The 25,118-nt window shown below is 37.9% G+C and overlaps 1 long non-coding RNA gene across 1 annotated transcript; it reads right to left on the reverse strand.

Moving 5' to 3' along the window:
* Window positions 1-1,626: 1,626 nt before the first annotated feature.
* Window positions 1,627-22,542, reverse strand: LOC120779090. Its single transcript, XR_005705605.1, has 3 exons — window positions 20,160-22,542; window positions 10,728-11,156; window positions 1,627-1,745 (listed from the first exon to the last, which is right to left on the reverse strand). It is a non-coding gene; the product is annotated as an uncharacterized LOC120779090 (long non-coding RNA).
* Between the last annotated feature and the right edge of the window lie 2,576 nt (window positions 22,543-25,118).

The following is a 25,118-nucleotide window of genomic DNA, read 5'->3' on the forward strand; positions in this document are numbered from 1 at the left end:
GCAGGCGAGATATTTGTTGACTCATTTGATTTACGTAAACTACTTATATACATCGGACGAGCATGAAATGCGTGAAGTAAGCTTGCGATATCTTAATGGTATTGAGGGCATTAAAGTCTTATACATATGTACCTTAGAGACTAAAATAGGCATAAGTATGTGTGTATATTGAAAGGTGTTGTACAAAATAGCTGATAGTCACACTCGCAGAACTTCACATGGCAGGTATTTTAAAAGCAGTGAACCAGATATAAATTAACACCACCACTGTGTTATATTCTATTATAACCTGAAGTTATTGAATATAAGCCAAACATACTGCGGTCGAAAATAACCGTTAGCTTCACTCAACTGATTCAACTAACGTTACTTCGGTGTGCAGTGCTCTGGGCCATGCCGCAGTCACTCACTCGAAATGGACCCCCATAATTTATGCTCACCAAAGGCGGGGAAAATGTTAAAAGGGTATTACGCAAATTATGCCCTCTGCAATTTTATGCATGACAGCTCCATCGGGTACGATAGCGCATGCACGCCGACGCCAGCATATGCACTCGTGTGCAGTTGAGTATGCAAATTGTAGTAATGAAATGTATTTTCACCAAAATATGAGTAGCTCTTTTCCAAAAATTCATTAGCTGTTTTACTTTAATAATTGGCTTTATGTAAATATGTATATACATACATATGTTCCAACAAAGTCTAAGTGTAGTATTGAAATATTATTTAATTATTGTATTATCCAGGATTACTTAAACAGACAACTATTATGTGAAGAACAACGAAGAAATTTGTGCCACCCGGCGTATGAGTAACGCTATAAATGTTCATATGCATCTCCTTTACGTAAAAGTAATAAGTGAAGGAATATGTATTTAATTTTTGAAATTAACATCTCTAAAATTTTTTTCTGAGTATATATGTACATACCTGCACTTCGGAACTATAATCATGCCCTGCATACCGCGTGTGTGTGTGCACATTTTATATTGAATCAATTTTCTTACATGCTTACCAGACAGACTAATGTTTAGCAACAATGGCAGCGACAATAATAAAAACAAAATCATTTAATGCAGCAAATAATCGTGCGCAATAACCAAACAAGGTCTGAGAATTTTATCTAACAGCACAGAGAAACACCGCAATGAAATGCCTTCGAAGTGAGCGTAAATGTGCGCCTGTATTTGTGTGTCTGTAATTATAGCGGATACGAAGTGCAGTGATGATGACGTTGGTGTTGTTGGAGCAATAATGGCAATGCCAGCGGTGACGTCGCCATGCATGCAATGCCTGCTGCTGATAGTCGTGCTCGTGACGATGAATGCACCGATGACGGCAATGACGCCGATAACGATGACAGTGTGCACTTTGCATGGCGCAAACACACATACACACATAATTGCTTGCAATTGTTTGGTTAATATTTTATTCATATGGAACGAGGGCAATGGAAAGTATTTCATGTAAATTTTTTTTTTGCAAAATATTTAATGAGGAAATATTTAATTAATTTTATATTATAAAAACATGCGAAGAGCTTTTTCCTTTTTTGAATTTCAAAAAAATAAATAAATAATTAAACAAATATAAAATAAAATTGTGTGCTTACCTTAAGAATTTTAACTGTTCATCCACATTTGCTTCGCATAAACGGACCTTAACTCTTCTAATATTCTCCGGGTTGATATTCGTGAGGTTGTCTTGCTTGTAAGAAGTTGCATTTTGTTGGGATTTCCATTTTGCTGTGAATATAAAAAAAATCTTTTTCACACAAAAAGATATAGATAGCAGCATCATTTGTAATATTAAATCACGCCAGCGTCAAAGAGACGATGTTAGCCACATACGTCCACATTGAGAGCTAAGAATTCTTTCATGCGAATTAACTGTTTGTGGCGCTCCATTGCACTGTGCGGTTTGTGCAGACGTCTGGCAGTTGTCGGCCAATGTGCAGTTGACTGCTCTCCGCCGCTGTGTGGGTGCATATTGGCAACTATAACAAACGCGCAAGTATTGGTTCAATAATTATCCATATAGAGAATAGCAATGGTGCACTATATAGCTTGGCTCCACACAATCTCCTACATACATGCAAACCTAATTATTAAGTATTCATTATGCACCATAATCGGTGACAACAACCGACTACAATAACAATGTTAACAATGTTGGCTTTATGTGCGAAGTATGAATGAAACGTTTGGTTACATACATATATGTATGTATTTACAGGCATGTATGTTTGTATATTGTATATATACGATTGTGCGCAGACATGCATGCGAAACATACAAACCTTCATGTGAATGCGATCACGTACACACGCTCGCTACATATATGCGCATAGAGCTAAAGCTTGGTTCATTGAACTCGCGTGAATTTCATTCATAAAAATTTTTACACGATTCCATAATTCGCCAACTAACGAACCCACCAAACATACAAACAAGTCCACTTCCCACTCACTCATTTTCACAGAATGTAAGCTTGTGTGCGTGCAACTATGCATATATATATGTATGTATGTATGTACATACAGCTTTGGGCAGCGATTTAGCGCACTTTCTTATTGTGGGAAGCAATACTTAATGACGTTACATTTAAAGAAAGTTAAACCGTTACAGTGCACAAAAACTATTTATTACTTCACTAAAAACTAAAAAATCAAGTATTTAGTTTCTTTTAATAAAACTTCAGGTCAGTTTACATTATTAAGTCAAAATTGACTTGGACAAGCATAGTGCACTTTAGAAGATCTGTAAGGCGATTTATATCATATATATGTATGTTGACGTCATTCTACAAGTTATCGATCGGTTTTAGATCAGGACTTTACGCTGGCCAATTGAGAAGTGGATTTTTTGTCTTGCCCAGGCCAGTTTTTTGCTACTTTTGCTGTATGCTTGGATCGTTATCTTGCATAAATATTCAATTTACTGACATAACATCGTTCCCTAGTATATCACGCAAAGTTATCCATAATGCCGCGAAAGTGGATATTAGATTCAGAGAATCTGGGTTCTTGAAAGAGCGCGTATGTGAATACTCTGATATCCTCCACATTTTGATAGCGTACCGGATCACCTAGATCATGGAGCCGCCAAAACGAACTCTGGAGGTTTGCCCATATACATATAATAGTATACTAAGAGGGGAGCTATGGGTGGGAAAAAGCCGTTGGAGTAGAGGGGCAGTGAGTTTCTTTACGGATGGGTCAAAGCTTGGGGGAAGGTTGGTGAAGGTTTTTACTGTTAGGAACTCTCCATCAACTCCAGTTTCAGACTTCCAGACTACATGAAGAATTCCCGATAGTTTCTGCTGAGGTTGTAGCCAACAAGGTAGCAGTAGATTTGCTGCTCCAGAGTGCGGCCTCCTGTAGAGAAGTGACCATTCACTCAGATAGTAGAGCGGCGATACTAGCCTTGAACTCATTTACAGTGCGTTCAGGGTTAGTCGAAGAGTGCCTAACCTCGCTATCAATAGCATCGAATGTCTTTGGTATAGGTGCCGGGTCATAGCGGAATCGCAGGTAATTGCAAAGCTAATGAGCTAGCAAGGAAAGGCACCCTAGAACTATCTGTAGAATGGGAGCGGTTCGGACTTCCCGCATCCTCTTGTGTTCTACTACTGGATAGCTGGGCTTCGTGGAAGCTTGGCCAACGCTTGACCACCATCAGTACTTGCGCAGTCGCGAAAGCCTTCTGGCCCAAGATTGATCGCAAGACATCTAGCGATCTCTTTGTCCTCAGTAAGGCTAGTCTCTCTTCTAAAGCTTTTAATAGATCATTGCCCTATTCACGCACATGCTTTAAGGTTGGGAATCTTATCAGAAGTCTGAAGATCTGCAGAAGAAGATGTGTTAGAAATAACTCAACACTTTATTCTTGACTGTCCCGCGTACGGGACGTCAAGACTTAAACACTTGAGAGCGTATACCTTCAGCCATCCCACCGAACTGGCGGGTGTTGAAATTAAGTGCCTTTGCAAATTTATAATTTCGAACACAGGAATTCTTATTTTCTATGACTTCACAAAGGACAACATATACCAGTCCACCTGCGAACATTAATAAGTTCATGGAAATATCACTCTCTTATAAATAACAGTAATATTTCTAATTATGAATGCAAATGCACCAAATCTCTGTCCACAGCTGTATGCATGCATATACATATAGATACAATATTCGTCAGATAAGTAAGTGGTTGGCAACAAATGTGCGAATTATATGCTCATAACATTTTGCAGCTACTTACATTGGGACGAACATACAGACATTTGCGTGTTTGCATTGTTGTAAGCTTTTTCGCTGCTGCTGTCTTCTATTACTTCAACTGCTTTCACTGACATCATCCGCGTATATAAGCACGCACATACGCTCCCAGACAAACACCTTTACATAAGTTGAACCACTTTTGGAAGCAGCTGACTTCACCAACGGACAGCTGATGCAAATAGCCACACACACACACATATACCCGGCATGCATGTGCGCTGATTCACGCCATTGTTTATCTATGGAGCACAATGCCCCACCTGCCAGGAGGTTAATTACGAACACCGCCAACAGATCAATGCATCCGGCGTCTTTACCGGGGTGGTCTTCGTTTTCGTTTCGTTTTCGTTTTGAAGTTTTCGAAAAGTGCAATCATAACAAACAGCAGGTGCATTGTAATCAAAGCGAATACTTTGATCTGAGTGAGGAGTATATAAATTATGTGAGATATAAATGGCTCTGCAGGCAACTCATCTTCTATGGCCAAACAAACTGTAATTGCAATTAGTTTGTAGCAAGTGCCCTTAAGCATGAAGGTGTCAAATAAATTGACGCATTAGGTGGTTACTGATGAGTGCGTGTTGATTTGCGCTGTGTTGAGAGACAACCAACGTATAAATAAATTTTATGAAATTTTAATATCATAAAAAATGTTTACTTAAATAAAAATATGTCTCAATTAGTGAGGGCGCTGATTGCATTGAGCCTCGTTAACATTATCCCTTTTTCTGTTTTTATTTAACAGAAAAAAGGTTCTTAACATATTAACTGAAGCACCCTTTTAATTTTATGCTTAATATTCACATTTGTATACATATTTCGACTTTAACTAATATTTTTAGAAAACAATTTGAGTTATCTTTAGCCCCCGATTTCGGTTTGGGAAACGATCCCTATAAGCAGTGAAATCTCAAAATCAAGAAGATTTTGTCACTTTACATATGCTGTATAATTAAATGTATGTGTATATAGCAAGTAAGAGAGGGCTAAATTCGGGTGTAACCAAACATTTTATACTCTTGCAACTTGCAAAGATTAAAGACCAAGAATGTGTTTCAGGTGCTGGCAAAACTTTATATTAAGTATCAATACCACATACTACTAACAGGGCATATACTAAAAAAATTTTAGCTGGATTTCATTAAGGTACCTTACATACAATCACCAATCATATGGAATAAAGTCACCCGGATATTCGAAAATCCTGATATTAGTTGTATGGGGACTAGGTGAAATTTTCGCCCAATTTTATCTATTTTAGGCACAAAGATACATTGGCATGAGTAAAAACATGATCTCTGATTTTCAAGGAGATAACTCACATATTGGTTGATATATGCGGTATAAAATCACCTGGAAGTTCGAAAACCTTTATGTAATGTATAAGAGGGCGGATTTTTCACACACAGATACACTATTATCAGGGAAAGATTATCACTGAATTTCAATTATACTTATATCTCACACACTGACCGACATTTTTGGTAAAAAGTCAGCTATAACCACTGGGTCTACATATTCAGTGTCCAGGGAGTTGAGCAGTTTTGGTTAAATTTAGACAATTTCTGATCATACTTTGTCTCTAAAGCCATTATCCGCCCAAATTTTTATCCCGTTATATTCGTTTGGAAAGCTAGAGATTGAAATGGAATTTAAAATACGCCATATGGGAAGTAGGAACGTGAGAAGAATTTTACGGACTAAATTTAATCGAAATCGATGGGGTAGGTCCCGAGATATGTGATTTCACCTAAAACTGGGCGGTGCCACGCCTAATTTTTACTCCGTCTCGATATATAATTTATAGTTATATAACCCTATATCTATCTCGATTAGTTTTAGATGGTACATACAGCCGTTAGGTTAACAAAACTATTATATTCTATAGCAACATGTTGCAAGAGTTTAAAAAAGTGAACATTTAGCTCATTCAACATTGTGCTCTACAAATCGGTAACTCTTACTTACAGGCGCATTCTTTTGGCAAATAAAATGCAGCAATATATTAGTATCCGTATAAATACTACGCTTACACATCTGTGTTGATGTGCTCGCTTTACTCTTCGCTTACAATTACTCTTCATTGAAAATACTTAAAGAGCATTGCAACTCATACAACTGTAGATTTAGACCCACATATGCATCTCCTACACACATGCAGATCCACATATGCGTGATTACAAAAAGACACTAATATGTTTGCATGTGTAGGTGGCGCTTCGGGCTTTCAGTCGCCGTACACAGCACTTTGCTCGCACTGTTGGCAATTTGCGATCACTCACACTTCTATGGATGCAAGCGAGTGCATGTGTACACATGTGCGCATATGCATTTACACGAACGCCTTCATTCATAAAATTTAACCCACATCCACAACATCACACACAAGCGCAGATACTCACACAATCAACTGTCTTCATAAATACCCATTTGCGCTTGTATGCATATATGCATGTGTGTGTATATGGCTGCTGTACAGATGCAGCCACACAAATAGCGCAAATGAATCTCCGGCAGCAGACGCGGACCGAACTCATTAACTGTTTTCCATTCATCCAAGCTCCACACCCTAGCCGCCTCCTCAGTAGCTTTGCATTTGTAGTACCCACGCTATCGCTGTGTCTAGTAGATATCTTTGCCTAATGCTCCCATTGTAGCGCATCGACGATCTAATCAAGCGTTGCATTGTGTTGCTGGCGCCTGCGCTTCCACCGATACGTCCCATTGGTCGTTTTGTATAGCTGTACTTCTTTAGCGCTGCACTAAGTGCTCATACAGATTTACTTACAGACAATCATATGCACATACTTACATATATGTATATGAGTATATGAGCTGTAGATAATCCCAAATCTACAATAACGACGCTTCGCTATTTGTAATACTTCAACGATAAAAAATGCCGAGTCAGAGTTGCATTTGTGTTTGCAACAGATATCACCTTTAATCGCAGTCGCAGCTCGGTGCATTTCCCCACAGCGGCATCGTTTCTCCCTTATTATTCTGCAGCATCGGTAAGGCATCTAGAGTTTATATGGAACGAAAAGCGGTCAAAGCATGACATAATCAAGGCCACAATAGACCTTAAGTCGCGGTGCAATCCTCACTCATTTATCTATGACACAAAGACTTCATAAAACAACAACAATTGCACGTTCATGTCTTATATACATATGTGCTGAGAAACAAAAATTTACGAATCCATTGCCCATATTGCCTATTAAAAAATCATCAGTCGTCCAAATTTGCAGCCAGAAACGGTCAAATTTTAGCACAAATACACAATCTTCCACACATTTCACACCCGGATTAATTATTTTACACCCGTTACTCCGTAAATACACCAATACTATAATCCGAAACTTACATTCCTATCGGCAATGTTAACTGGTCACTGTCTAGAGGCGACTCCTGGTCGCAGAATGGTGCTTACAGAACTAGAAGACTGCAGGAAATGTCTAGAGCAGGGCACCAGGAAAACAATGGATCATCTCTTGTGCACTTGTTCCTCATTAGCAAGACTATGCTGTAAGCATCTGGGATCCCCACGGTATGATACACTGGAGAAGGTATCGATAGTGAGACGGCAGAGTTTGTTAAAATTCGCGTTAAGCGCAGACATCCTTAAGGATAACTACTACTCCTGGACCGAGAAACTGAACTCCATCTAGTATCACAAAGAACCAAACTGGTCTATGCGTGGCTTGTTGGCCTACCAGATTAACCTAACCAAACCTACATTCCCATCGCGGAAGACTACTGTATTACAGTTGTCGGTATGCCTGTCTTAAATGCTAAAACATGATTTTACTTCGTAGAAGACTACTGAAGCTTAAGTAATCGAAAAATCAGATAGCAGCTCTGAGTTCGCATTTTTGGGAGCCCCCTTTTCGATTTAATTGACAGCTTTGCTCAAAATTTTAACACAAATCATAAAATGAAACATTAAGAAATGGAAACAGTGACGTTAATTAGAATTTAAAATAGTTAACATTTGTAGAATTGAATTAATTTAAACGTTTGTCGTGGACTGCGTTGACACAGTTTTTAAGTTGGAAATTTTCATGAGAAATTAAAAACTTTCAACTTATAAGAACTCAGCTTTGGGAACCAAATTACAAAAAATATTAATTTAACTACATGAACACATCATTAGACAATATAAATTTCAAGTGTCGAAGCAAATGTTGTTAAAAAAATTAATGACTTCTAAACACTGAAGGTACGATTTTTTGAAGATCATTAGAAGACATTGAATAGGAAATTTTCCAAATTATATAAAGGGTCTTGAAACTTAGAGAACTTCATATTTGATACCTAAATAATTACAAACATACCCTTAATTCACTTAAATATGCGTAATCATGTCTGTGCGTCCACGTTAAAAGTCCACGAGGACGCGTGATTAGCAGCCGATGATTTTCAAATTGTTTTCACTTTGGCTTTTGTTTCAGTGGTTTCAGCGTGTGGACATTCCACTCATTTCTCATGCGCCTTTACCGCTTCAGACGGTGTCGACAGAGGCGTCTGTGGTCGCGTCAATGACGTTTGTCCTACATTTTCAGACTGTTTCAGTCGCAGACATGCGGCTATCTACAGCGCAGACGAAATGAAACATTTTTAGTCTTAAAATACCGAATATATACATATGTACACACGCATACATATGCTCGCATAAGCGTTTGTGTAAAGCGAAAGAAAATTCTATGCTCGAAATATCCATTTTAACTAATTGGGCGAATAAACCAAAATTGTTGCAAATTCAAAACGTATGTATGTATGTGTGGTGTACGATTCTGAGTATTTATATTTCCATTAATAAACGCGGCATGTCAAAATATTTGAGCAACACAGCTTAGTATGAATATTTTGCTTATGAATGCAGTTAAATTGTGTATTAACTGTTGAAATACCGTTTTTGGCACAAAAAAAAAACTTTTGCTAATTTTCTCTACACACTTTGTTTGGTGTAAACAATTTTCAAGTCGATTTCAGTTTACCTAATAAAATAAGATCTTTTACGAAAATCTTTATCCTGATTTCCATCGGTAATTTGTCTGGTAGCTAAATGCTATAGACGTCTGAACTGAAATGTTTTTTTCAGATATTGTATTTTAACATATTATGCTAAGTATTGACGCTAATCGAAAACATATGTGTATAGTATATACAAAATTTCGAATGCAGACCCACCTACCGCAGAAAAGGTAGGTAATCGATATCCACTCGTAAAGCGAATTTTAGTATACTGCTGTTGAAGACAACAATCCTCGCACTACTGTGGATACGTAATACATGGGTTAGATGGGTTTACGATGTTCAATTTTTATTGTCTTATTAAATTCTACAACCCCCCTAGAATATTGTCCTAAACTTTCAATTGATCCGAGTAATACATTGGAAGATACAGCCTTGAGAACTTGTCCGTTCGAGGCTAAGGAGCCTAGTCGCGAAGTCGCGTTTTTCTCGAAACTGTGTTTTTGAAGTCGGTTGGTAAGATTTCTCGAGAACTACTCAACGAATCTTCATGAAATTTTACACAGGTCTTTGAGATACAATTCTCAAAGACTTGGATGAGGGATTTTTTTTTTTGTAAAAATGTCCAACAAAAATCCAACTTTCAGTAACTCTTTCCTATGTACTAAGTTCTAAGTTAAGGTTTCAACTAAAACACATAAATTTTTTCACTTTAGTTGATCCTGTAAGAAGTTGTCCTGCCAACGCGGGCGCATCTGTTTTCCGAGAGGTTACCGGAAATGACGTCGCAATGGCCGAGTTTAAAATATTTTTTTCCAAAAATTTTAGAATTTCTTTGCTAATAGTGCATGTTTATAACAATAAAAAGTTCAAATAATATATTTCATTTTTTATATGGGAAAAAAATTGTTGAAAGAGGCTGTTTTTTACCTGAGGAAACCCATGTAGCCCCTTAATAAACCCTGTTTAGAAAGTTTTTTCAGATATGAGCAAATCCAAAGAATCAACTATACTTGTATAGTCCTTGTATGTAGACTTACTTATTTAATATACCCAATCTATTATATTCTTGGACATTTTCAAACCATAAATTTCACTCTAAATCGAATCCCATAACAAACTATGACCGGGTCAGGCAACTGCTCTGACGGTCGTTCCTAATTAAATTCTTTAAGCAAAGCAACTACAAACAGTTTCTTTCACAGCATGATCCGTATGCGCGTTGATATTTATGTAGGTGCGTGTGTGTCAGTGCTTGCACTTCGTTATGTGCAAAGAGACCACATAAGCAGCGAATAAGTAATTCATTCATACTTTTTAAGCACGCGCATGAAACGGAAGCAAAAAGGCAGCACATATTAATATGTGCACGCATGTGTGTGTATGTATGTACGTGTGTAAGTACGAATTATGTGTAAATGTATAGTGAAATCTAAAAATACTTTAACACCGGAAGTGGTGGCACACTCACCCAGCCATTTGAAAAAAACAACAACAACGGCATAAAAACCCCGACAATGATGGGGTATGGGGTAATCAACTGTCCGGAGGAGCATTGGGCGCTACCACGAGTATTGACCCGAAGTGTTCTGGCTGCAGATGGTGACGGAACAGCGTGTGGGTACCTCCAGCTTATCAGCTGCGCTTTGCTTCCACAATGTTTGTTTTCATTTTGAAAATTTCCAGTTTTTTTCGGTTTCTGTTTTCGTTTTGGGGTGCTTGCTTGCAGCTCCATACAATATCTGTTTATGGCGATGTACTTATCCCATTCAATAAACGCAAAAGCGGCGGAGCGAATTCGTAAAACGGTGTCATCGCTGATTGCGTGTGTGCGAGTGTTCGATATTCGTGTGGATTGGTGTCGAGTCGGTGTAGATCGCGATTTACAGATAAGAGTGCACTAAAATGAAACGAAAGCAAACATAAATGTTATGTGTAAGGCAAACAGTTCATGTACATATGTATGCATGTATGGTAAGTGTGTCTATAATTACCAATTCACACACGGACTCCTTTGTCGCCCAAATCGGTTTTTGTGGGACAGGCGGCGACGATAAAAGATGAAAGGACCGTGCCTCAAATGCTCACGTGGCACTCTTTGTGTTCTTTTTCGTAACAGTTCGTTGCTAGAGAGTAACAAAATGACGGGATTTGAATACCTCCCAAAAAATCGGAAATTCTCGTCATAAATTTGGCCTTGAAGATATCATTAGCGGATATTCAATTCATTCTGATGAGCTAGGCAGTTTTCGTCTTAAGTATTTCTTTGAAAATATTAATAGCGATTTAAAACATAATCTTCTCCTCCACATTGCTGGTAATTTCTTTTAAGCAAAATATGTGGCCAACATAAAATGAGCCACGCTCTAAGTGTCGCGTAGCCGAACTGCACAAACATTTGCGAAAATTTTGTGAAAATAAAGACAAAAAAATCGACTCAAGTGGCTGGACTCTTTTTCCTCGTGTGAACGCACAAAGTGACATCAAAAGAGAATGCGCGACAAAGGAGTCCCCATGTAAAGGTACGCATAGGAAGTACATACAAATCAGCACAATCAATATGTCGCATTCATATTGTGGGAAAAGTGCAATTGTGAATGAATTCATTGAGTAACTAGCAATTTAATACAAAATAAGCGCATGTGTATGTGTGTCGTGCAAGCATGATTGCAGCAATCAGCCGTGAGTACACACATATGAACATAAAATATACCATAATGACTGAGTGACGACTTCTTCTCCAAATTTGACACTTTCGGTGAGACTAGCACTACCTGCAAGGCTTATCTTGTTTGCTAACCCAATTAATAAATTCATGATGTCGAAATAACTGCGTAAAAGTCTACCTGGCCCTCGGAACAAATATATGAATTCACCCACCCTTTCATTTAACTTCGAATTTAATTATGAATGGACGTTCGACGAGCTCATTTTGTCAATGTGACAGTCAAAAGTCTGATATTATCTGATCCCACTGGGGGAACATTCAGGAATTTTCAGTGATTACGCTGTGTAAATATTTCGACACATTTAATATAGATAAATGTTATTGCACTTCATTTCCAAAAAAAATCACGTAGGCATTAGACTGAGTGCATTTACGTGCTCTTATATGACTTCGATATCTTCACCGTATTGCCCCCATTTCCGAACACCAACCGCAGTTGACATTTAAATGTTTAAAGCTGGCACATATCCGCCACATTTAAGAACAACCCTAATGCGCATATACATAAGCGCGTACTTATAAACACAGAGGTGCCAGTAATCAGACACCAATCCAGTCGCGACGCTTCGCTTTATCAATGGAGACGGCGAAACATGAATTCATGAATGAATTAAACAACAAACAAATTCACATAGCCACGCACACATAAATCGATTGGAACACCTACAAGCTACTACTTATGAGCGTTTATGCATAAATGTACATACATATATACACATATATACATACACACAACAGTATAGTGGAGCATTTATGTGTATTTGTATTTGAAGACCCCATAATCCAGCGAGCAATGATAGCAAACCGATCACAACAACGACCACAGCAACACGACGGCAATAAAATCGGCAACGGAAGTGAACTCTGCCACCAGTGCGGTACACTGCTGCAATAACAACAGCAATGGACGCCGTGTCAACAACAAGCGGCATGCCCGCGGGGAAGGCACACGCTGTTTACAGTTCGCGGAGAAATGAAGCGCGAAAGGAAGTGGCCTCCTCCGTCGTCACCACTCATGGAGGCAACATGAAAATACTCACACAACTGCTCAGACGATGGGAAGCAAACTGCAGCCAGCACCTCTGTGCGTCGCATGACATCCAAGTGCTTGCTCAGCTCTGCGACGCGGCGTTTCACTGTCGCTGCCAGTGGTGGCCATGCTTGGAGGAAATATGGTACACACAATTCATGGAGACGAGTGTTGTCACAAATGCTGGCATTTACATGGGTAGCTATGAAGTTTATATAAATAATATATCGGCGCTTTTCTACATACAACGTTTGTGTGTTGTGAGCATTTGGTTGCACACGCATGCTTGTAATTGGAATGCACTGCAGGTTACGTAATATACGCGCATACGGTACGTACAGCTGTGACAGCCAGCAAAACACACACACACACAAAGTAATATATGTAGTGTATATATGTGCGTGTGAGTGAGCTCTTGGTTTTCTGTACTTTTTTGTGACGAAATGAAGCGAAATGGAAGCGGAGCAGCAGATGCATTAAAGGCAAAGCAAGCAGTTTGGGAAGTGGAAACGCGAATGCGCTTCAAATAGAAATAGAAATAGAAACAGAAGCCGCAACGAAAAGTGAAGCAAAGTGAAAATGTAAGTAGTTGCAACATACGCATGCGCATACACTCATATCGGACAAAGCACACTCTTTCAAGTAAGTTTTTTGCTACATACTACTTCACAGGAAGGAAGTTGCCCAACAACAATAGCTAGCTCGATATGGGAACAAATTGTCCATAAAAAGTGTAGCAACAACAACAATCGCTTCTCCACCGTACAAGTAATTGAAATTACGAATACAATTCCGGCAAAGTAACAAAACGAGTACGATTTTTATAGTTAGTTTTCTTAATTTGTGCATGCTTGCAGAAGAAACATCGCTGCCGGACACGGGTTTCAACTGCCAACGCACACAACACCCGTATATATTGTGTATACATACTTACATACACATATGAGTGCATGTGAGTGCGTAATCGGAACATTAGCGGACTTCCACTTCCGCCGTAGCATGTTTTTTTGCGTGATTAACAGCAGACTTTAGACAGAACAGTTATAGTTGCGAGAAATTCGTATTTGCGACAAAACTCCTGAGATAAAACAATAACGGTATGTAAGACATTCGAGCAATATAAATATTTGTATGTATATCGCAACATATTAATGCTTTAAAGAGGATTCTGGGACGGAAATGCAAAACCTCATGTCATTCTCGTTTATATTCATCATAAGATGATAAAAGTTTTATGACCGGACATCTGTTATACCTTTTTTCGCTCATTTTCTTAGATCCTAAGATCTATTATTCTTATTTCGCTTATTTCCTTAGGTCCGAAGATCTATTATTCTTATTTCGCTTTTTTTTTCCTTAGCGTTGTAACGGTGGCTGAAGTTGTCGGGGTTTTCAATAAGAACGCTACAAAAGTACGTTCGGCAAATCACCGAAATTCTATATTCCTGTGAAAAAACATTCGAAGCCATTATCTATGAAACTCCATTTCTTTTGCAAAACCACCACGGACACGCTTGCAGAAGTGCAGATACTGAACTCAATTTTCGACGATTTTCAAGCATAAATCGGCCGATACTGCTGCAATTTCACGTTTGATAACCGTAGGAAGTTCATCAATCGTCGCTGGCTTGTTGGCATAGACCGTGGCTCCACAGGAAATAGTCGAACGGCGTCAAATCGCACGACCGAGGCGACCAATTAACTGGCCCATTTCGTGAGATAACATGTTCACCAAACTTGGTTCTCAATAAATCGATTGTGAAATTCGCAGAGTGGCTTGTGGCGCCGTCCTGTCCGAACCACATATTGTCCTAGTTCATATCATCCAATTCAGGCCAAAAATATTCGGTTATAACGTACCGGTCTTGATCATCACGGAAGAAGTTCGTCCCAATGACGCTGCCGCCCCATAAACCTCAACAAACCGTAATTTTTTCGTGATTCACTGACCAATAACACATATTTTGCTTATTGACGAAACCATTCAGCCAGAAATGAGCCTCATCACTGAAGATGATTTTTCGATGAAAATCCGGACCATTTTCAAGTTCTTGATCAGCCCAATTCACGAACTTACGACGATTCTGGTGATCAAGCGGCTTCAGTTTTTGCGTCAATTTGATATTGTAAGGTTGTAGGCCAAGATGATTTTGCAAAATTCGCTACAACGACGTCTCACTGAGATGTCAAACGCTTGAGAACGACGTGTGAGAGACTGATTTGAGTTCTCCTCAATTGATGCGTCTCACTGGCACGGCAACATTTTGACGTACGCGCTTAAAGTTGAAGCCACTGAATCCAAATTTCAGTAATAAATTTTAATAATGCTGACTCGTTGTTGGATCGTATATCTTTCCATGATGAAATGGCGAACCTTACTGAAGAGCTATGTCACTACCGAAAAATACGTTATAAGGTCCAAATATAACCGATGTATCTTAGTTCCAAACTGAATTAGTGCCTCCACATTTATACCTGACATTAGTTCCTTTCCACAGCACTCAACCAATTAGATAAATGCGTCAAAAACGGCGAGACGTGCTTTTAAAGTTTGAAAGTACGCCAAGAAGACAGGCTGTGTTTGTTGGCATTTATTGACAATACTGAATTTGCTCCCATTCATACCATGAATAATACATTTTTAGCTACACAAACCAATATTTATCCATAAATAAGTGGGAGCACAAGTGAATTGTTTAGCATTTTCACCTGTTTATAAATAAATCTCTACAAATCGGAACACCATACTTCCATTGTAACTTTTTCTGCACTACTCCTGGCGATAGATATACAGATATCTATACAAATAAATACATATATGTGTTTATTTGCTGCTTACATTTGCACTTATTTACATTGAAATTTTGTATTTGCCTCCCATCTTCATTTTCCGCCTCAGGGTCGATATTATAAAAGGTGAAATTTCACATAAAAAGTGAAAAAGTCTCAATGAAATGACGTCAAAACATTACAAGGCTGCCTCTTGATATGTGCGTCATCGAAGTGGAGGCATAAAATTTGTATAGCAAATTGAAGGGAAGTGAAATAAACAGTTTCATAAAAAAAATTAATACTAAAAAAGCAACAAACACAATACATAAGTAATACGTAAGTAATACGAATTTTAATGCAATAATAAACAAAACAAAAGTTCGGTTAATCCTATTGCGTCAGTAGTACATATACAGTATATACTTATACGATAACTTATAACTGTAATTTGCAGCTTTAGCTTCATTCAACATTCAAATACAGAGTAAATCTTAACTCATTTTTAAGCATTATAGGCAATGAAAATACTCAATGAATGTGCGGTATCATTGATATGGCAAAGTATTTGCGGAGAAAGTGAATTGAATTGCCATGCCATTGAGATTAAGCAGCGCTGAATATCCGCCTTTAAGCGAAATGCACTGGCGGAGGATGGTTATTAGAAATTATTTATGGGTGATTTCCATTCAGCTTTTGCTTCGCTTTGTTTCAGACTTTCGCATTGACGGTTAAGTTTGATATTTGCTTTTATGTGAGGCTACTCTGAACATTTAAACTTTGCCAAGCAGCAGTCGGAAAGCAAAGCATTCATTCTGACATATCCAATATTTACTTCACTTCCTTGTTGAAGTATAAACTGTCAAGCAAAACGTGGAAATTCGCAACTTTAAGGGGCTATACCAGTGTGACACTTTCTTTTTTTTTGCTTTTTAGATAGCATATATTTCTAAAAATATCCTGTGAAATCGGCAAGGTGGGATGCCAGCGTTCTAAAAAGCGACCGCTCGCAGGTACAAACATACATATACATATAGTGAGTTAGTGTAAGTGAAACTTAAAACGCGTTTTTCTCCAAACGACATTTTTCAAAATTGCTGACATCATCACTCAACAAAAAATTAACCGATCGACTTCAAATTGAAACTGAGTATTGTTGAATACATTTACTATACAATAACCTACGATCTTTTTGCTTGGTAGTCAATTTGGCATTAAAAAAAATGACCACTTTTTACCTAAAAACACGAAATTTTTTTTCAAAACCACGCCATTTTGTTAATTTTTGTTATTTTTCAATGTTATTTTTCAAAGATCATAGGTCCTTCTATAGAAAATATGTTTAAGTTCAATAAACTGTTTTGGTTTCTGCTACTCCTTCGGCCGAAATCATGTCAGTAGTTGGGGCACTTTTTTTGGAACTTTCGGAGTCAGCACATTACTCCGTTATTTTTCAATATTTTTGTAAAAAAAATCATAAAATAAAGCTGAATATAACTTATTACGTCCAAAGAAGTTCGAAACATTCAACAGAGTACTTTCTTCTAAAAAAATTCCCGAAAATCGCCTAATTTTTCATGCTTTACACTGGTATAGCCCCTTAAGCACCCAAACACGGCAATACACCTAAAAGTATGCAATAGTCTTACAGTTATTTTGGCTCCATAAAAAATACTGAAAAAAAATTTCCAAATGATGTGTCCACCTAAAAGTATGCAATAGTTATTACAGTTATTTTTCCTCCTTTATATTAAAAAAAATATTCAAAAGAATCTTCCAAATGATGTTCCCAGCATTCAGCGTTGTTCAAAAGGCGATGCAATAGTCTTAAGAAAGATAGCCCTTCTTCAGTTATGTATTAACTCATATGTAACTGTAAATCAATTAGTAGAAGGTGTACAGTAGATATGCATACTTATTATATAGAGTTTTAATTTTTTAAGTGTTTTCATATAGAAAAAACTTATTGCGCATTTAAATTTGCGACAATGGGCAAATATATTATATGCACATATAAATATATGCAAACATATGGACGTAAAAACGAGTCAGCCATCATCGAGAGTAGTCGCTCGAGGCATTTGAACGTTTGCTCCACATTTCGCTCTAAAGCTCTGCCATAAACACGCATATTTACATACAAACATAGACAAAGTAAGGCTAATATGCATACACATATGTATATACAAAGACACATACATATCTAATATATATATACAATCTGATTATATACAACATGGTTAGCACTTAGTATTATTGAAATTGCCAAAATTGTTGAAATTGTTCAATCTGGTTTCTCAACGTCTTTCTATACATATATCCATGTGTGTATGTGTATATGTTTGTATATATGTATGTATGTAGGCATGTACGCCCATCCTGTTGAGTTAGCGATTTTGTGCTATGAACAAATTGAGATATCGAGCTACATTGAACGTACACCTATTTTCATACATGTTTTTATGCAAATTTCTGAATGTACATATGTACATATGTATTTAGGAATCATGATTTAATGCCCAAGTGCAAATTTCGTTATTGTCTGCAAATTACTTGGCAGTGGATCCAAAGCGCTTGGAATAACATAAAGTGCTTAAATAGTCCAAGGTTTCAAAATATTATTTTCATAATGCGCCTAAAAGTATGCTTCAAGAATACTTCAATCGACAATCGTTGATCATTTGCTTCTACTTTAATGAGTTTACAAGTTACGCATTCTATATACATTTTTAACTAAGTAAAGTCCAACGAGACAACTTAAAAAAATTGTTGAGATTTCAACATTTCGAAACCGATTAGCATCGTTTTCTTCATAAATGTTTACGCTAAACATTCCATTGGACTCCCATGTGCATCGAACGATATCAAAGAGTGAGAAATTGAATTGAACTGAGGATCCTCTATTTTTATAAAGATGACAAGTGAAGTATTATTTTAGTAGATCTGGCAACATCGCTCAAACCACACACCAACACAGTTATTATCTCGTTCGCACTCATTCGCCCATTGTCAACGGAACACTCTCCCAGTATTACCTCCACAACATAAGTACATATGTACTCTCAAGTGTGCAACACACTGGCATTTGAGTTCATACATGTCTATAATTGTATGTGTGTCATATACACTGCGTAATCATATTTAACGCATATCGTTTTTCTTAAGTAGCGAGACATTTAATTAATTCATTCATCTGCACGCAAACAAAGCAATGTTTGATTTACACAGATATCTTCAGTTGTGTGTGTAGCTGTGTGTGAGCTTGTAATTTTCATGTTGCTCTTATATTTCCATGCTCGAAGGCATGATTATGCACTGAATGGTATGTTTGTATGTGCAAATTATATATCAAATAAAAGGTTTGATTACCTCACTGCTGTTACATGTCCGCCTCTGCATGCCTTTGGACAACTGAAAAATCTAATGATAACTTCGAAACTTCGCACAATATAAAGTAGCCGTAGAATCATATTTTAATTCGAAAAAGTAATATATTGTAAACAGTCTATCGTCCATGCATTGGTCACATGCCTCTCAATGAGCTTATCACAGTGCTCTTTGTATTTTGCAGCACTTGACTTGAGCTTGGAGAAAGCTCATTTTATTTGTATACATGTATGTATGTATGTCTGCCATAAAGGCAAGTCATTTCTCTTTTTGGATACAGTTTTGCTCGCAACATAGCAGCTGAGAGCAGACATTTCTAATTTTTATGCACCTTGGGGAATCCCCCTTAACGTAACAGCTGATTGGATTACAACACGTTTAAGCATACATATGTTTACATATATCTATGTACTATGTGTTAAGTTAAAAAAACGGCTAAAATCATCTGTTCAAAGCTGAAAGAGCGGTATTTGCATTAATGATAATAACTGTATGCGGTGCTATGCAGCCAGGAATGCATGCGGTATAATAATAATACATAATATTCGTCTATGGTATATTTACGCATTTTATGTAAACATGTCTTATTTCATATAAAGTCCTGCTCTTCACACTTTTAGCTCTTTTCAAATTATGTAATAAGCTCACGCATTTTTATCAGATAAGACAATGGAATGATTTTGTCACCAACGCCAATATCACTAAATCGTTTACACCTTCTCCGTCCTCCACCAACCTAACGTAAACAACGCCTCAGTCAACGTACCCCTCCTACCACAACCAATCTCGAGTGGTTCGCAACGCTCGCCAATTGGACCAATATATGTACTTGCAAACATACACTATTATGCATACATATTCGCATACATAGATACCTACATACATATATGCATGAACGTAATTAAGTTTATATATGTAAACATAGTTAAGGATGGCGTATACTTTAGAAACACACATTTAGAAACATACACTTATTGCCGAGAACTCACCTCACGCCCGTGCCAGTCTCAGGCTCCGTTTCATGCCATTCCATTCGGCTGCAAACAAAGACAGTCTCAGTCGTTCTTCATTATTAATAATATTATTATTATTTTTTTGTTTTTTTTTTTGGAAGACGAGACGTTGCTAGTAAGTTACTGACTGTTGCTGCTCGTCGATTTCTGATTGTAGAGTACTTCGTTCGGTGTTCACTGTTCCGCTGCTCACTTACTTAGAATCGCTTACGTTTTCATACAAGCACGATTTTGGGCATGCATGTGTGCAGGTTCGTGTGTTTATATCTATTCTTTTTAAATAGGTGCATATATTTGCGGTGAAGTCGGATGGCGTCGATATAACTCAACACTTTCCATAAAAATATATACACGCCGTAAAAAGTGGAAAATAGTTCAATGTTCTCGACGCTCGTGCCATTGAAAATTGGTGCAAAGTCTGTTTTAGTTTCATTTGCTCGTAGTACTCATTGTGACGGAAGTGTTTTCGCTGAAGTGGTTGCTGTCGTTGTTATTGTCGTTGTCTGGGCTTTTCAATTTCCATTTCATTTGCAAAGCGGCGATGGCGTTCCTGCTTCCGCTCTCCCCTTTTCTATATTATTTGTTCGACTACATTTGTGTTACTTTTGATTGCTTAATTTCCTCTGATTGTTTATTATTGTTGTTGTTCTTGTTGTTTGGCATTTGAGCTTCTTTATACTCTCTATTATCATGTTTACAAATTATTTAAATTTGTACGCATTGTCGTCACAGCCCCAGCAGGAAATTTTTGCGTATTTTTTTTACTAACGAATTCCAAGCAGATATTTACAAGTATGTAAATATATATAAAATTTGTCATATCACCAAGTTACTAGTATACGTTAGACAAGCTCTAAATCAGGAATGCACATTTCAGTTGTCCACTTCTAGACCGAATCACTGATGTTTGCATTGCAGTTAGTTGCGTGGCACTGTCGCACTTAAAAACGACTGTCATTGATCCACTTTAAGATTGTCATTGCTTTCGGTGTTATACCAACAATGTATGTTTGTAAATATGTACATGTATTCTCGTGGCTAAATTCATCCAAATATAATCCACTGCTCCGTTTCGTCTTTTTAATACATGTATATATGTGTGTGCGTGTGTCGGGCCTCTTAAATTGGTTAGAAAAATCATTTGTTTCAAAGTTCACATTTTCACTTTATTGTCTTAGCCTCATTTATTGTTGTTACGAATATTATTGTCGTCATTGTTGTTCTTCTTATTGTTACTCTGCTTGTTGTTATTGCTGTCGCCCTGAATTAGTTGTTCAAGTGGCGCAAGTGGCGCTATAAAGTCGTCAACCATACCGACGAAGGTTGGCCTTCTCGACAACTACAAATACAACAACACTAACAATAATAATAATAATAACAATTAAAGAAGAACTTAAGTTTCGGCGACATTACTCGTTGTCGTTAAATTCCGAATCCGCCTCGGTTTTCGGTAGCGTACATTCGTACAACGACCAACAATTCGGCAGAACGAATAGTTTTCGTGTGCCCACATAACCAAACGGCGAAACAAAGATACGACAACTGCGGCGCTGACACTTCTTGCGCCAGTAGCATAAAACACCAAAAGCTCCACCGAAAGGCATTTGAGCTGAAGTCAGGCTTTTTTTTTGCTATGAGCTGCACTCTATTACTGTCAACACCATCGCCATGAACGGCATGATCGGCGAATTCCTCCCCAACGACACTAGCTGAGCACTCGCCAAGCTCCACGGCCGCGTCGTAGCTAGTTGGTCAACTGCGTAGTTCGCAAACATTTTTAGTTATTAATTATATGCGTTTATTTCCAGTTTTATTTCGCACTTTTATATTTTAGATGTTATTTCTCATTACAAGCACTTTTTCGACTTTTTCGACTTTTTCCATCTTATCATTGAATTCATTTGTGTAAATCGGAAAATCGCACAATTTTCGAACTTCGAACAAATGTCTATATATTAATTTATGTATTTATCTATTTATACTCGCATACTTGAAAATAAACAGTAAATAATGTCGAACATTTTCCGAATATTAGCTTCCATTATCGGTTACTTTTTTATTGATTCTGTTGTAATTCCACTCATTTTGCGCTAATTATTGATAGTAATGCGCAGTCGTTTCAGTACCTTGTTCACTTCAAATGCACAAACACGACACAGCACCACAGCACCACAGCACAGCACGTCAAGCTGGCAACCGACCATCCAACAACTGAACGGCAGAATTCATCAGCACACCACCTAGAAACGGCCAAAGGCCAACGAACGACGAAAAACTATGAGCAGCCGTCGCTTACACCAACCATTGAGCGCTCAATCAACACGTCACACACAGTACGGTACACCAGCGACCAGCGACCAGCGACCATTGCATATTCCAGCTGCTGTTGGCCGCCTAGCTGACTTCTGCTGCCTCTTGGCTTTGCGTCTTGTCGACACTTCTACGATCTGCTGTTACTCACAGTCCCTAACCATCTGATTGTAAGTGTTCGTGTCTCGTAGCGCGCAAGGTCAGAAAATCTTACATAGTATGTAGACAGAGCGCACATACACACACAAAGTGCAATATCTAATACCAAAATGAACAGAAATATTCTTTCGTTTAAACATTGCCCATTCATATACATATATATATGTAAGTATATACACACGCGCACCTATAAACACAAATACCAACACCATATGTGTGCGTATGAGTGCGCCGTTTTCCGTTCCCACAGTTCGGCAACAGCAAAACATTCTTTACAATTTTCTCTTCTCCACAACACTGCACTAGTATTACGTGTACATACACTCACCCTCTAACCAAAACATCACCAACAAAGTGCTCAATGAATGGCACATTTTTACACTCACAATTGCTTTCGACTTGCGCTTGCCTCTTTTGTGAACGAGTAGGCATAGCACAATCATCTCTCATCTCATCTCTCCCGTAGCAAACTTACTATATGGTAGATTTGAGCCTCAATGACTTACGAGTCTTTATGTATGTATGTATGTATTTGCTGTTGGCGCTTCCAGCATATTTGTGAGAAATCGCAACGTACACGTATGCGAGCATTGCTATGTGACTGCGTACGCTTCATTCGTTCATTATTTGTTATGGTTTGACGCCAGCTTATTCCTATTGCTGTCGTGCGCTCATTGACAAAGCTAACTGGTTGACTGCCCGATTCCTGGCAAACTGACAAATATACCAGCGTACTCACTTTCTGGGTGGCTTACTCTGATACAAGCTAAATCATATATTGCAATATTAATGTTTATTTGTACATACATTTGTACATATTTACGAAATCATGCTTAGGGATCCATATAACTTCTGTTAAAACAGTGAAAAGGGCATTGAAAGGGCAAATACTTAGCCAACTTAGTCCCTGAAGTGAATGTACTCAATGGCCATCCATATTAGCCTGACTAATGCACATTACATTCTTCAGAATTTACTTACATACAGGTAAAGGAAATATTCGATAAAGTCTTGAGAAGTGTTTGCTGGGATTAGTTTCTTACATTTTTTCGCAGATACCCGCCTTTGTTTCTCAAAGAGACACTAAATATATATCCAAAAGATGAGCCAAACGCATCCCAAAGGGTCGTAGCAGATATGATACATAGTCTTTTAGACCTAACTTCTGATCATATGTCGTTGTATAGAGAAGATATGAGTTTGTATTCCATGTTCGAAAGGTTAATTTCCAGATATGGAGATTTGGATGTGGGTGCAACAACAATAATTTGATCTTGAGAGATCTCACCACTTTTTATATCTACCACAGTTCAATCCCGCATTTTCGGCGACCTTTAGAAAAATCTGTGTAGAGATCATTCTTGGACCAGACCTTTACGCTTTCGTTAAGTTGCTAATTTGATTATGTGAAAACAATTTGATATCCTTAAAGCGTCAATTTAGTGCGTAAAATTATTGTTACGTATTCTTGTGTTTAATTTAACCCTGAGAAGGTAAACAAATTTTACGGTTCAATAACCTTTTGGGGTTTGAATAAAACTCTTATCTGCATTCTCGATTTTTTCTGTTTTCAAACACACAATTACTAAAATGTATGAATATACATACATACATACACACATAGGCACGCATAGTGCCCCCACATTCGCGTTACAAACTCTCTCCCTCTCTGTAAAGGGTACTTCGTGCTTATTCGTGGTGGTATCGTAGTGGGCGCTGCGGGCCCGTAATCGTACAAGTATACCGATGTACACAAAAGCACACACAAATATAGATGTTATGCTTGTAGCTGTCGCCGATTTTGATATTATTGTCAACACAAGTTACTGTTATTAGCTAGTGTGTGAGCAGAAATAATACCATAGCCACACACTATAAACGGCACCACGAATTCCTCAACAAGTTGCCAGCTACTTTTTTTCCCGCTTGTCTAGCAATCGTCTGCCAGCGGCAATAATAACGACAAATATACGGTCATTTCTTTCCGGCCCACAGTGGGGCGTATATCTCACGCACACAATTATAGATGTGACACACTCAAATAAGCAAACGTACAGAATGCTGAATGCTCAGTTCAGTTGGCGCATCTGTGTCTGTGAGAATTTCGGTCAAGCATGCGATCACGATGTACGCTTTAATGAATAGACGCATACACATGCAACAAGCAGCAAACAAGCTTGCGGACATACACACATACATATAAGGGTACAAAGTTATTATTGGTGGTAGTGAGCGAGCAGTTGAACTGTATACATTTTTATGACCAAAGTGGCTGGCGTGAACTTTTGTAGTCAAATATATGTATGTATGTATGTAGCTGTATGTACATACATACGTATGTGCAATTGACATGCAACATGTTGTTGCCAGCAGGGACCGACATTGTCAATGATAAAGGTAGCCAAAGAGCAGAAGCAAAGATAACCCGTGGAATAAAGCCACAAATATTTATAAATGGAACATGTG

The sequence above is a fragment of the Bactrocera tryoni genome, chromosome 5, assembly GCF_016617805.1.
Source record: "Bactrocera tryoni isolate S06 chromosome 5, CSIRO_BtryS06_freeze2, whole genome shotgun sequence".
Lineage (NCBI taxonomy): Eukaryota > Metazoa > Arthropoda > Insecta > Diptera > Tephritidae > Bactrocera > Bactrocera tryoni.